This window comes from Balaenoptera physalus (assembly GCF_965194825.1).
Source record: "Balaenoptera physalus genome assembly, chromosome: 17".
Lineage (NCBI taxonomy): Eukaryota > Metazoa > Chordata > Mammalia > Artiodactyla > Balaenopteridae > Balaenoptera > Balaenoptera physalus.
The window spans coordinates 46,256,587-46,270,704 of NC_138895.1; the positions used below are offsets into that span (position 1 = coordinate 46,256,587).

A 14,118-nucleotide genomic window follows, 5' to 3' on the forward strand; every position below is an offset into this window, starting at 1 on the left:
AAAGTCTAAGGTGAGAATGAGCACATAATATTAGGAGGGAGGCAGGCAAGGAAGATCTTACCCAGGCTTCAATGGTGGATGATTTGTGAGCAACAGTCCACAAACTGTGGGTGCGTGAGAAATGTCTACGAGCTCTGTAAACATGCACATTCCTGCACCCCACTCTGAAATTCTGTCAGTTTGGGGTGTTCTGAGATTCAGGGTGTGGCCTGGGCATCTGCATTTCTGACAAACATCCAAATGAGCTTGAACTCCCTGCCGTGGATGGAACCCCTGCTCTGTGGAGTAAAGAGGATAAGCTGATGGGATAGCAGGGACTACATTTTGGCAGCCCTTCCATTTTTGGAAGAGGTTTTGGGGTTTAAGGTGGGGAGACCAGAGCTCTGGCTGGGGGATCGGTTCCAGGGCTGCTGAGTAATCCTGGTGAGGAGTTACAAGCAGGCAGGGGACAGGGAGAGGGGAGAATCAGGAATTAAAGGGCAGAAGTTTAACTCGGAAGAAGATATTAGCTGAAAAAGGAGTTTACTCTGCTGTAAACTGCTCAGAAATTGCAGAGAAATTTTCCATTTCATAATCTGTTGCAATTTTTTAGAAAGGTAAACCTTTTCATCCATCCCTCCAAGGGTCTGTCAGTGGTCCCTCACAGACATCCAAAATAGACTAAGATCAGAGAGTGGTCCAGTCTTGGGGTTTGACTAGGAATCCGTGAATCCTGGACGGACCTAAGGATTTCGTGAATCAACTGCCAAAAACTGTAGAATTTTGTGTGGACACACAATTCTGGGGGAGAGGGTCCGTAGTCTCCCTCATGTTCTCAGAGGAGCCCTTACTAGGATTTGGGGTAAGATAACTTAGTACTTGGCCGATTGGCTGGCTTGCTTTCTGTCTCTTCTCTCTTAAAATATGAAACAAAGTTCCTATTAGTGAAAAAATTAGCCAAGAGAACACAGAAGACTCCAGTCCATAGTATGGAGTGATGGAGGAGCCGTGGACTTCCATAAAGAAGACCGTCCCTTTGCTTTTGTGTGATGGGAATGCCATCATCATAGTCAACTGGAGGAAAAGGGGAGTGGGGAGCTTTTTGTAGAATGTGTGATGAATTTTTCTGTTCCTCATGGAGCAATTTCAGTGGCCTCAGCTGAAGTACAAAGAAAGGGCTATTTTAACGGCAGGGAGGTGAATTACTAGTTATTGCTATCAAGTTTGGAACTGAGGGAAAAAGCTGGTGTGTGAAACAGGACTACGTGTGAATGGATTTCTCAAGTGTTTCATTAAAGATTTGTCAGAACGGTTAGCCCTCTAACCAGCTAGAGTCTCGCCTCTGATTCCTTTGTGGAATTAAAAAAATGTTTTTGGGAAGCTGGCTTCCACAAGCCTTTTGTTTGAATTTCCATATATTGATTAATGGGCCCAGCAGAGCATCCTGCTGTGAATTCCCTCTGCTGATGGGAACCTTCACAAAGAGCAAAGCTTTTCTGAACTGGCATTTTCCACGCAGCCTGTAGCCTGCTCTATTGGATGTGACCATTTTTAAAAAGCCACCGTGCTAGAATGAAAACGGGCCATTTCTAAATGGCCTATTGATTTGCAAAGCCTTTTGGTGTCAGATTGAATGGTCTCATATCTGAGTTGAGGGGAAAACACAGGCTATTTTCAATTTATTACTGTGTCTCAAAGGTTTGAGTTGATGACATTTAGGCAGTGATGTTCCCCTGCTGTTGAAAGGTCTACTACCATCAGATGCCTTGGATGTACATGTAAAAATCTGGTTCAGTAGCTTATCCTATAAAAGACTCTTGCAGCCCCACTTACAGTGTGAGTCACAGTTGGTAAATATGGATCTAGAAGGTCTAATTATGACTCAAGCTCACCCGTAAACTTGGAGACCACCTCCCCACCAGCGCTCTCCACCCACTATTTAGAGAAGAAGCCACCGGCGATTGTCAGGGTCTATATTCATTCGCCGCATCCCCAGTATTCAATCTTGAGGCCAGTCTGGGCTCTTCATAAGGTTTGCACATGGTAATACGTGGTGTCAGGGTGTACCTGGGTAAAGTTTTTTTTGTATTATTATTATTTTTTTTGCCTGCTGACCGAGGATATCTAAGTGGCTCTTACACAAAACTGTGGGGTCTGGATTTAAAGGATGCTTTGTCTGTCTTGATATCTGGCCTGACTTGAGCGGGTCCTGGTTTGACTTTTTATGCAGATTACACTGCAGCTTTCATGGATGTTTATTACTAACAATAGCAGCAACAACAACAATAGAGGCAGTTGAGATATCCACTATTTGTCTTTCCTCAAACATGAAAGGTCAAGGAGGAAGAAAGTTCTAAGAATCACAGATGCTTTTTGCTGCAGACAGACGTACAACGTGATCCATCTTGATAGAGGGATTCTTCTCACCTTCAGGCAATTTCCCCTGCTGGGAGCGAGCTGCCATCCTTTCACTGTTTTTTAACCTATATTTTACCCCATCATTTCAGTGCTTCCTTTTTTTTCTTTTTGAAGTGACAGGAATATTCATGAAAGGTGAGGAGCTACTGGAAGTAGCTATGACCAGAAATGGACCAATGAAATTCCTGGTCTGAACCTTCTGTTTAAACTGCCACTTTTAACGGTGAGAATCTGCTTTGCAATGAACACGAAACAGGGAATTTGCAGCTTTGAGGGCATGCAGTTTACTGTCTTGATGTCGGTTTTGGTGGTAAGTAGGACCACAGCAACAAAAAAGCTCTGATTCCCAACTTTAGAGCGTCCTAGACATCGGTGCGCACACCGAGTAGACATCATTTAATGGGTTTCTGCAGCATATTGTGTGTTGTGTAAAATTCCTTCTTATCACTGTTCTAGCAAATTGAACTCACATGTGCCTGTGTACCTTTTATCTCTTGGATCTCAAATTCTATGTCAGAAACATTTCTTGGGTAGTCATAGTATAGGAATCTAAAAATGGAGTGTTTAACAGAACACTTTATACTGAAATTGAGATCCTTAGTTCTTCAAGAAAACTTAGGGAAGAGCGTTATTTGAAACCAATTTGATGCATTTCTAAACTTTCCCCCTCTTTTTCTCCTTTGTGTTCATTTTCCTCCCAAGCAATGGCCTTGACATGGGGAAAAAACAAACGAAAATGTTTTTCCCAATGTTTTCTGGATGTTTCCTGCTCCTGAACCACAATCCCCCTGAACAGCTGGGTGGCTTGAGGCTCTCCTGAAGGGTGTGGTATAAGTGAATAACAAAACGCTTATCTGTAGATAACCCTGAAAATGGGACTGAAGTCTTTATCTCTCAGAGCTGTCCAGCACCTGCTGTGAACTGAGCAGCCTTTTTAGAAATGAGTGGCTTATGAGTTGTTGGGAAAGGGGAAGTTCAAACCTGACAGCAACACTAGGAAGCTTTAACACAGCTCGTAGATAGACCCAGTTGTCCTTCACGAGTAGGCCCTTTGGAGCCAGTAATTTGGGGAATGTTTATTAATTGGCCCTTTGTTTCTCCTTGTCTGGAGTATCTTCATCAGGCTGTTATCTTGGTGCCTCCTATCAGGCACAATATGGTTTTAAAAGCCCTAATATCAGCTTCTCTTCTGAGGGCTATAGTAATAACTCCCATATGTTTGCATTCCCCGAAATGCCTTTGTTTAGGGGCTCAATAAGTACTGAATATTACTCAAATAATTACTCAAATATTACTGAATTTGATTTTTTTAAATTTAATGAGCGGTGTTTAAAACAAATAACACCTATTTCCTTAGGTTGAACCAGAGCCTAGAAACTGTTGTAGTGATTAGTAGTCCTTTAGCTAAAAGAATAGAGTTAGAAGAACTTTTCTGATTCATCAGTTTTGAAATCCAGCTCACTTTTGAGACTGCTCTCTCTCTTTTCGGTTTGAAATTTTACACGTGGGCTTTTGGGGTTTCCCTAGTAGTGTATAGTCCCTCCAAATATGGGCAGCTTAGATAGACTGGGACCTCTCTGCTCACATGAAAATTTGAACCTTAAAAGCTTGTCAACGATCTCATATTTACAAGTGTGTATAATGTAAAATATAAAAATTGAAATCAAAATGGAGGACGGGATGGTTGCCCCATTCTCACTGTAGGATTTTTGATAGAATCTAGTGATAATTCAAGCAGTTGATGGAGAATGCTAACAGTCATTCCCAGAGAGAGACAAATTCTACTGAAAAAGAAGGCTTAATGGCCAATAATACTGTCATTATTGGCACCGCACTTGTGTCAGTGGTGCTGGTGAGGAAGGAGTTTTGATACTCCCCACTGTGCGTGTGTAACAAGTGCATTGACTTGGCCTGATTCCCACCCAACACACAGAGCCCTAGAACCCTGGGGAAATAACTTAGACAGCCCAAATCAAGTCCCCTGACCTCCCTTCTCTAGGCACGTTTTATTAAAGAGTAAAGTGTTCCATTGAAGTATATTACAGTGATTCTTATTTAAACTGGCCAATCGTTAACAGTCCACTGCCCGTCTGTGATTATTCCTCATTGGTGTGTGGAGCCCCCAGGAGCCCCCCGGGCGGGTCTCGCTTCTGGAGTTACGGGAGTCAAACTACTTCCTGTTAATGGGTGCCCTGATCATTTTTCTAGTAATAATATCATCCGCTCTTGGTTGCTACCCACGGTCTCCGTGATCATCGGTCTGACGAGGTCCCTGGGTTGCACATAGCTCGCGGGTTACTGTTGAGGAAGACTCGGAACTTGCCTCCTGCCCAGCCGGTGATCAGCTCGCTCACCCAAGTTCCACCCGCGAGCAGGGCTACTGGAAAAGTAGGTGACTGTCCCTGGGAAGCTCCCGCTTGGTTCTAGCCATTGAGCGCGTTAGCCCGTTCCCCGGGGGAGGCTTTCTTTGGCCCACACCTAGCCCAGGCAGGTAGTGTAGGTGCAGAGAAGACACCTGTCACGTGCTTGTTGTGGGTTGCAACACATTCCTCCTACAAGCCCCAAGAAATTCACCTCTCACCCACTAAATGGGATTAAGAGAGAAAATCTGCCTGTGGTTATAATTTTCCTTATCAAACCCATCTGTTCTTCATAGGACAGTAGAAAACCGATGACTTCGTCAGTAAATAATTACTAGTAACTAATGCTATGCGCTGCTTACTTAGGTGCCAGGCAGCTCTCCTAAGCAGTCTGTCTCTGGAATCCTCACTGCCATTGTGTGAGGCAGGTATACTGTTATCCACCCCAGGTTACAGGTGAGTTAACCAGAGAGACCCGGGGCAGGTAAGTCACTTGCCCAAAGTCACTGGGCTGGTAGAACCAGGAATTAACCCAGCCTATCTAGCTCCAAGGCTTTTAAGCTCTTGCACTGCTCGTCATCAAGTGCAAGCTAGTTTTAGGGTGGTTAATTTTGGATTCTAATGGACTTTTCAGGTGATTGAGTTTGATTATTTCTGAGAGTAGGCAGGTCGTTTTGAGAATCTACGGAGGAGAGATATCAAGAAAGAAGCCAGTAACAGAAAGAGTTCTTGACCAGCTCAGCGAGTTTGGCAGGCCCAGTGCTCTGAGACTTCTCTCCTTCCACTCTGATTCCAACCCCTGTGAACTCGGGTGCCTGTTCCTCTTGTGCCCATTTCCTTTTTCTTGGAATAGGTTTTCTTGGATATCTCCATTTCCTTCAGATCTTTTCTTCTCTTCCTCCTTCCTTGTTCTTGAACAAGATCAGCCTGTGTTCACTCTGGGGGGGCAGGGTATGTGCCCCATGAGTCAGGGACTTGATTGGCAGTGCGAGGGGCCAGTTCTTGCTGCCTCCTTGGAGGGCTTGATGTGTCCTGATTTGGGGAAAGTAACCAACTTCAACATTCTTCAACAGAAGCTGCGACACATTGGTATGTATTTGGCTTGCCTCTGATTTGATGGCGCTCTTCTCCAGCGAGGCTTGGCCAAAACCCCTGCTTCACCCAGACCTTGTTCCAGTGAATGTCTCAGCTTCCAGGTGAAATGAGGAATGAAATACAGATTCTAATATCTAATATAAAACTCTAACTTGTTTTTACTCTGAGCTCCATCTTGGGACTCTGTTCTATCCAGAGGCCCCGAGGACCTTCTTTCCCTCTTTTGTTTTGATATATTAAAGTTCTTGAATTATATTCCATGTTATTGATCCTGGCAAATGGGAGTTTCAAAATTGAGAGAGGTAAATGGTGCCGTGTCGTTACCATGCATTTGTTTCAATTCTATCCAACATCTAAAAGGAAGGAATTCTATCCAGCCACTGTCTTTTGACATAAAATCAGTTTGCAATTTGGATTGATTCACTCAATACATTTGGTGTTTGCCGTATCTAAGAGTTTAGTCTGATTCAATGTCATTGTAAAGTCCTAAATTTTACTTAGGACAAAATTTTCTAATAGTCCTACCTATAGGCAGTCTTCCTCTGCTTTCAAGCCTAAAAGGGACAAAGGAGTTTTTAGGCTTTTGTCACTAACTTTTAACGTATAATTAAAAGTATTTTTATACTGTTTTGAAGCCTCTCTATTTTGTTTTGTGGTTCTGTTTTTCTGTAGAAGGGATACTTTACAATCCTTCAGTGTATTTAGTTAACTTTTCCTAGAGTGTGGTCTCCCCTCCCCCATCCCACGTTGGAAAACTGAATGATGGAATTCCTGTGGAGTCTTGAAGCTTCTTGCCTTTGTTAGCGGGTAATGCTTCTCCAATTCATTAAGCTTATAAGAGTTTTCTGGTATTGAATGAAAAAGTCTTGTAGGTATTTCAGGAATTCCAGAATAGCTATTTTATCATCAGACTGATGAAAAAAAAAAGCAGTTTTAGGCTTGGAGTTAATATGTAATGCAAGGTTCATATTTTTAAAATGATGCAAAAATCTGACACGCTTATTTTATAAAATGCTCTTCTACACTGAGGGAGAAATTGCTAAAAGGCATAAAATAAGTTTCATTTGATAAATATTTGTAAGAAAAATGTGTTTTATGAGGCACACTTTTTAAATAGACTTAACCCCTGTAAACCAGTATTAATTTCAGAAAATAGTAATTACAGGCATTCAGTTTTGGTAACAAATCTATAAGAATACTGTACACATGGGTTGTATGAGAATGCACTTTTATAAAATTTTATACTGTTTTATTATTTTGATTTTTTAAAATAATTTTTTGAAGTTACCTACAGCAGTTGTAACTGTAAAGGACCTAGAAGTTTACACTGTTTAATATGCAAATAGCCTAAACAGTTGAGGGCTCTGTGTGTGTGTGTGTGTGTGTGTGTGTCTACTGAGTCATTCCTCTTGCTAAAGTTTGATTGCTTTAATGTTTTCCTTTTAGGAAGAGATAAGGGTAATGGGAAGCTGTAGAGATAAGCTAACCTTATACCAACATCAGTTTAGAGCACCTTGCTTTTTTTTTCTTACTTGCTCTCTTTTGGCAGCAAGAACTTCACCCACCAAAAACAGAGTAGATGATACAGCTATTTATCCATTGTAAAGAACCACAGATATATTCTTTTCTTTCTGCTTTATTGCTCTACTTCAGGATATTGCCTTCAGACCATGAGAGCCACTTGTACTTCAAATTATTTATGTTTAATTGTATACAGGAATAGGTAAGCTCTCTGTCTAGTTTGGCTCCAAGCTCTCTGTGTAATAAGATAATTGATTGATGACATACAATTCTGGATTTATACCAGGGATATTTTTTCTAGGGAGGTTTACATGGTGATTATTTAAGATATAAGATTCTGGTGCATTGAAAGATAATAAATGAATATCCGAACAGCCGGCCATCCATCCGTAAGGGGTCATAGAACAGGTTAACATCCGAAATTTAATAAGGTCTTGAGTTTTGTAAATATCATTTCCTTCAGTGAAGCACAAGTATGAGAGTATTATTACTCTTAAAATGATTGTATCTTTGGGCACATTTTCCTAATTTGTGATTTTAAAAGGAGAAAGTAGATTTTATGCAAATCCTGGTTTCTTTTCCAGCATTTAATTAAAAATAATCTATACTCTTACAATGCTATTAATTTGCCAAACACTTTACAAAGCAATTTCACATCCTTCACCTAATTCATTCCTCACAAGGTGCTCTGAGATAGGTTTTGATATCTTCGTTTGACGCACTGAGTGGGGCAGAGGTCGGTGCCCACCTGATTTTGATCTGGAACTTGGGACTGGGGATCACTTGTCTGATTTGGGATCCAATCCACTTTCTACTGTGCTACATGAAACTTTTGGGGGGTTTTGTTTTTTCTCTTTTTTTATGTTAAGATAAAGACACATCCTTAACTAGATGCTGCAGGTCTGGCCTCTGCCTACTTCTCTGCCCTCTCGACCCGTTTTGCCTGCCTTCCTGTCAGTCAGCGGTGTGGGCAGCTTTCAGCTTCTCCTGTGGGCTGCTTCCTCCCTCCAGGGACTTTCGCATTAACTGCTATTTCTGCTTGAAACGTTCTTCTTCCCTGTTTCCTCTTCCTTTTCTTCCTTCTTGCCTTAGTAAAGACCTAGCATCCTTCAGGCCTCAGGGCAAGTCTTCTTTGACCCCCCCCCCCTCCAAAAAAAAAAAGCCAAACCCTACACACTTTCACAGCTCTGCTCACCTCTCCTTGGAGGCACTTTTTTCTACAATTTATTTTCATGGTGCTTGATCGTCTCTCATTAGACCAAGCTCCAGAGGATGGGGATTTTGTCCAATTTTGCACCCTGTGTTATCAACGGGGGAGTATGGCCTCCTTGTGGGGTCTTTAAGGATCATCACAAATGACCACAGAAGTTACCCCTGGAGAGGCATATGAAATTAAAGGACTTACTACACTCACAGGTCCCAGAAGAGGGAGGCCCCGCGTGCCACTCAGGGGACCGTGTGAGAGGAGCTCCTGGGAACGCACTCAGCCAGGCAGGTGGGGGGCCCAGGGAGAGAGAGGACCCACGGGCAGGTGCCTTTATTGGGCTCAGATGGAGTACACAAGTATAGGACGTGAGGTGAGTTCCTTGGTATGTCTGAATGTCACTAGCTCGCAGTCAGGGAAGGGCAGGGAGGGGAACTTGTGGTAAGACCAGCTATACTGTAGTGGTGCAACTGGTCACCTGGACAAGGTGTTGGCAGCCTATTTGGGGGACGCTGAGGCATAAGAAAAATAAGAAGTTGGAAAAATTTACTATACACACATTATATTCTCAGCCATTAGCTTGGTGCCCAGCACATAAGAGGTTTCACATACCTGGATGGGTAGATGGATGGATGGATGACGCAGTCTTGTTTTGTCTCCTTTCTTAGGCCATTAGAATCATGGGGAGCTCATGGGATTCAGTAAGCATCCATTAAGAGTATCTGGTATGGGAATTCCCTGGCGTCCAGTAGTTAGGACAAGGCGATTTCACTGCGGTGGGCCGGGTTCAGTCCCTGATCTGAAAGCCATGCGGCGAGCCCCCCACACCCCCGCCAAAAAAACAGTAGCTGGTATGGCACTTGGCCAGATTTGAACAAATTAGAAATGTTTTGTTTAGTTCCAACTCCAATCAGTTAACCAATATCTATTGAGTATGAGACAGGGTGTGAAGTGTTGTAGCTCTGTTGTCTTTTTGATGTCTCCATCTTAGCATTTACTCACGTTTATAGAGCAATGAGAATGATTCAAGTAGCTGATGGAAGCCACCAGGTAAAACTGTGCAGCTAATAAATACTAGTATTTATTTAAGGGAGCTGTGTAAACATTTAAACGCAAATGTGGAATTTGATAAAGTGGGCTAGATTAAAATTTTTTCCCTTTGGTGTATAATTCTTCATGGTCTTGGAAGTTTTCAGAAAATGAGGCCACTTCTCAGTTATTCCTGACAACACTTACTCTTCCAATTTAATAGCATTTTCTGCACCAGTGTGCTTCCTTTGTTCATCTCTCAAACTCCCTTTACTGACCCTGCAAATTGAGGCATCCATACAAATCCACATGCTTAACTTATTTGCCTGTTGCAGAGGTTTGAGATAGTATAAATTTTCTCATGGTCTAAGAATAGTATATATCCAGCTTGAGCCGTAATAAATTGTTAAACTTAGTGAAAGCTGGACCTCTCAACTTCCTCTTGAGCTTGGTTGTTAAAACACAGTTTGTTTGGAGTGAATTCTCAGAATATCACACATACACGTATATTCGAATGTGATTGAGTGACATACTTGGAAGTCCAACTTGAATTAGAAAATTTATGATTTGGATTATTTTTGTAATGTTAGTTCAGATTTTTCACCATTATGTTTCCCTCTCTGGGGCTGATCATTTGAGAGGTTAACTACATGTAAGCCAGCTTTAAGAAATTTTATTATGTTTAAAAGAAAAAGAAACTAAACATGGAAATTAGTCCTCCTCTTTGGCCACAATACTGCTCTCACGCCGTGGATTTTTAACTTTTAACCAATTTTAAGATTGGATCAACTGAATATTTTGTCATATGTGTGATCCCTCCATATCTTTATATATGGAGTGTTGTTTCTCCATATGTAAAGATATGTGTTGTTTCTTGCTAAACAATATTTTTGTCTCTTTGATACTTGCCCCAAGCCCCAAAACAAAACAGCTGTGTTGTGTAGTGGAAAGGTGCTAGAATGCCAGGCTGGGATTTTTTTTAAAGAAGATACACAAGTACAAGAGGAACATAAGTACATTAAACCGATACTGAGGATAGATGCCAGGGCATGTCTAAACCGTGTCTACACTCAGTGTACTTTGTAAATAAAGCCCATACGCCTGAGTAGTTAGCAGTTCTAATTGCATGAAACCCGTCTGAGAAGGATCCGTTCTGTTCTTGGCGGTTGAGGAGGTTATAAGTGTAGGGTAGAGATGTGTGTCATTTAGAAATGGTTTGCTAGGGTTCAGACATGCTGCTTTTCTGTTGGGTGGAGATGGGGTGAGAGGAAAGTAACTGGATTTGCCCTGGTTCTTGGGAGAGAAGAGGATTTGTGATTCAGGCTCAAGGTTTGGGTAACCAGGAACAATGCTCAAGCAAAAGAGATGGCGGATGGTGGCATTGTGGCAGGAAGCTGATGGGCCTTCATTGGTAGGGATGTTGCCTGTGTCGGCGCCTGTGTTGGCTGTTGTCTTCAACTGCATCCTTGATGTGTATGGAGGAAATCTTTTCAAAGTGAATGTAACGATGCTGCATTTCTGAATTTTACCTCTTGAAATTGGCTTGAATTCTGATGATTAAGTTCCTGACACCTAGTGGGTGCTCTGAAATATTTATTGAATGGAAGAACGGATGTGATTTTTTTTTTAAATTGTTCTTTTTTTTTTTTTAAACTGTTCTTTTTTTTTTTTTTAATTTATTTATTTATTTATTTTTATTTTTAGCTGTGTTGGGTCTTCGTTTCTGTGCGAGGGCTTTCCCCAGTTGCGGCGAGCGGGGGCCACTCTTCATCGCGGTGCGCAGGTCCCTCACTGTCGTGGCCTCTCCTGCTGCGGAGCACAGGCTCCAGACGCGCAGGCTCAGCACTTGTGGCTCACAGGCCCAGCCGCTCCGCGGCATGTGGGATCTTCCCAGACCAGGGCTCGAACCCGTGTCCCCTGCATTGGCAGGCAGACTCTCAACCACTGCGCCACCAGGGAAGCCCCGGATGTGATTTTTAAATGGGATAAGTCCATATAAATCAAATATCCGTTTTTGAAGCATTTCCATAAATCATATGAATTTTTTTATTACTTTGTAATAAACTAAGTGATATATATGAGTAAAGCACCTCAATAGAAAACTCTTAAATCACACATTATCTTAAATGTCACTTATAATTTCCAGATTATTTCATGGATTGCTAGTAGAGGAACTGGTCTAAAATATTTTAGACTGTTTTGCATGACTTACTGGAGTTGGAGAGTAAGTCTACTCATGGTAATTTAATGACTAAGTTTTCTACCTTATACTCAGTTCTGGTCTAGGTGGTTGTCATGTGGGATCTCCTCCCCAAAGAATGATGGTGGAAACAAGGTTGCCGTATTTGGTACAAGGTCTGGTGGTGACTAGAGAGGATGTAATGATGTGAGAGAGGAGAGTCAAGGCTGAATAGCCAAGAAGGAGGTGAGATTTGAGGTGGGGCTTAAAAGATTTAGGAGTTTGAAGGCTAGAGGAGAGAAAGAAAGGGATTGCTGGGGAATCTCCACTAATTTGGAGATGGAGTTGAGTGTGAGGCTGAGGAGGGTGACCGACCTTGAGTCTATTGTAATAGGTGGGAAATGAGGTGGGGTGTGAGGCCAGGCAGAGGATATGGGATTTAATAAGATAAATAATAAAAGACCATTGAACAATTCTGAAAAGAGAAGTGGAAGAATGAAACTGTGGTTTAAAGATAAACTTGATTTGCTATGTTCATGAGTACTTCTCATGACATTAGTATAACTTGCTGTTTCTATACCCCTAATGAACAGTAATGATTTAGGGATTAAAGCTTTCTGAGTATTAGGCTTTTGTCTCCATTTTTATGCCTCTCTAAGTCAGAGTGTAAATAAGTAGTTCAGTCCCCACTCTACAGGAGGGGAGGTAAAGGAAATTCAGGAGTTCTGCATCCGAATTCTAACCAAGCTGGAATTAATCCAGGAATAGTAAGCCATCTTTTCTCTTCCAGTTACTACTGAACTTCCTAATGTGAAATGAATTGTAAATACTTGGGGAAACAAAGTACCTCTGTGAGTTTTTGAGTTGTATTTACTTTGATCTTAAAGCTGACAAAATATTGAAAATTGATTCCTTCCCTTAGTTTTCAATTGATTTTTTAACAACTTTACTGAGATGTAATTCACATGCCGTATAGTTCATCCATCTAAAAAAGTACACAGCTCAGGGGTACAACCATCACCACACTCTAATTTGAGGACTTTTTCATCAGGCCCCTGAAAAAAAACCTGTATTCATTAGCAGTCACTCCCCTCGCCTCCCAGCAGTTCTCACCTCTTCTCTCCATCTCCCCCCTCCTCAACTCTAGGCAACCACTAATCAAATTTCGGTCTCTATAGTCCAATTGATATTTTTTAAACTAGTATTTCACAGAATGTTACCACAGATTTTGGCATCAGAAGACCTAGGTTCAAACACCAGCTTACTAGTACTATGACCTTGAGAGAAAACTTTAACTTTGTAAGTCTGTTTTCATACTTTTGAAACATGAATAATATCTACTTCACAGCTTTTTGTGAAGATTAAAGGATGTTTATATAAAAGTGTTAAGTGATTTATGTGTTCATTGTTCCACAGGAGGTGTGTAACTGAATTACTAAAGGGTCTCAAATATTGATCCTTTAAAATAGTTGGTGGAACATAATATGATGCATAACAAATGTTTGCATATAAAAGGACAGAGTTTATGTTTTTAAGGCTATAGTTTTATTATTTATGTGACTTTAGGGTTTGACTTTTTTTTTTTTTTTAAATAAATTTATTTATTTTTGGCTGTGCTGGGTCTTTGTTTCTGTGTGAGGGCTTTCTCCAGTTGCGGAGAGTGGGGGCCACTCTTCATCGCGGTGCGCGGGCCTCTCACTATCGCGGCCTCTCTTGTTGCGGAGCACAGGCTCCAGACGCGCAGGCTCAGTAGTTGTGGCTCACGGGCCTAGTTGCTCCGCGGCATGTGGGATCTTCCCACACCAGGGCTCGAACCCGTGTCCCCTGCATTGGCAGGCGGATTCTTAACCACTGCGCCACCAGGGAAGCCCTAGGGTTTGACTTTTAAGATGGAAGAAGTGTTTCTGGATTTCCCTGCAGAACCTAGTGTAGTGGTACTTGGGCTATTTTTGGATCACAAACTCCTTTGAGAATTTGATGAAAGCTGTACACATACACTTGATTTTATTTTTTAAAAAATCAGGAGGCTGATGGATCCCTTAAAACCATCCATATACTCCCTGCGTACTAGATTAAGAGCCCTTAGTCTTTTAAAAGAGAGATAAAATAGCTCCTCAAAGCTGGAGTGAACAGTCCCACACATTGGCAGGAAAACACAGCCATCAGCTTGAAGTGTGTTTATTTACCCTCCAAGTTTTAGTATCCGTGTCAAAGTGTGCCCAGTATGTGTTTGGCCAAGCAACGTAGATTTTCTTCTAGGTATAGAAATGTACACACATTTCACACAGAGAAGAAATGAAGGGTAGTGTCCTTGAAAGAGAGAGCTGGTGAGA

At 41.8% G+C, this 14,118-nt stretch overlaps 1 protein-coding gene across 1 annotated transcript in view; it reads left to right on the forward strand.

Annotated features, from left to right (window-relative positions):
• The window catches only part of SDC2 (syndecan 2), a 111,200-nt gene that overhangs the window by 51,333 nt on the left and 45,749 nt on the right, over positions 1-14,118 (forward strand). The window lies entirely within an intron of this gene.